Source organism: Populus alba, chromosome 10 (assembly GCF_005239225.2).
Source record: "Populus alba chromosome 10, ASM523922v2, whole genome shotgun sequence".
NCBI classification, from domain to species: Eukaryota; Viridiplantae; Streptophyta; class Magnoliopsida; order Malpighiales; family Salicaceae; genus Populus; species Populus alba.
Window position 1 is genome coordinate 12,706,497 of NC_133293.1, and position 372 is coordinate 12,706,868.

Here is a 372-nt window from a genome sequence, read left to right on the forward strand (position 1 = left end):
GCTGGAATAGCTCAGTTGGCTAGAGCGTGTGGCTGTTAACCACAAGGTCGGAGGTTCAAGCCCTCCTTCTAGCGATTATTTTGGCCGCTCCCTCTTTTTTTTCTCTCTTTAAAAAAGCCAATCAGTCTATCAAATATCATTCACCTACCTGAATGCAAGTTAAGTTCACATACCTACCTGAGTGTAAGTTAAGTTAAACTCATTTTTTTTATCTGTAAAAGCATTAAAACAATGCTTTTTATATGTTTTTTTTTAAATAAAATAACAAATTTTAAAAAATATTATTTTAGTATTTTTATAGCAGTACTCTGCACCATATACACATTTACTTCAACAAACATAAATGTTAGTTGCTGTCACTTTTCTTTGAAT

The 372-nt window shown here is 32.0% G+C and overlaps 1 non-coding gene across 1 annotated transcript; it reads left to right on the forward strand.

Annotated features, from left to right (window-relative positions):
* Positions 1-74, forward strand: TRNAN-GUU (transfer RNA asparagine (anticodon GUU)). The gene has a single exon. It is a non-coding gene; the product is annotated as a tRNA-Asn (tRNA).
* The last annotated feature ends 298 nt before the right edge of the window (positions 75-372 follow it).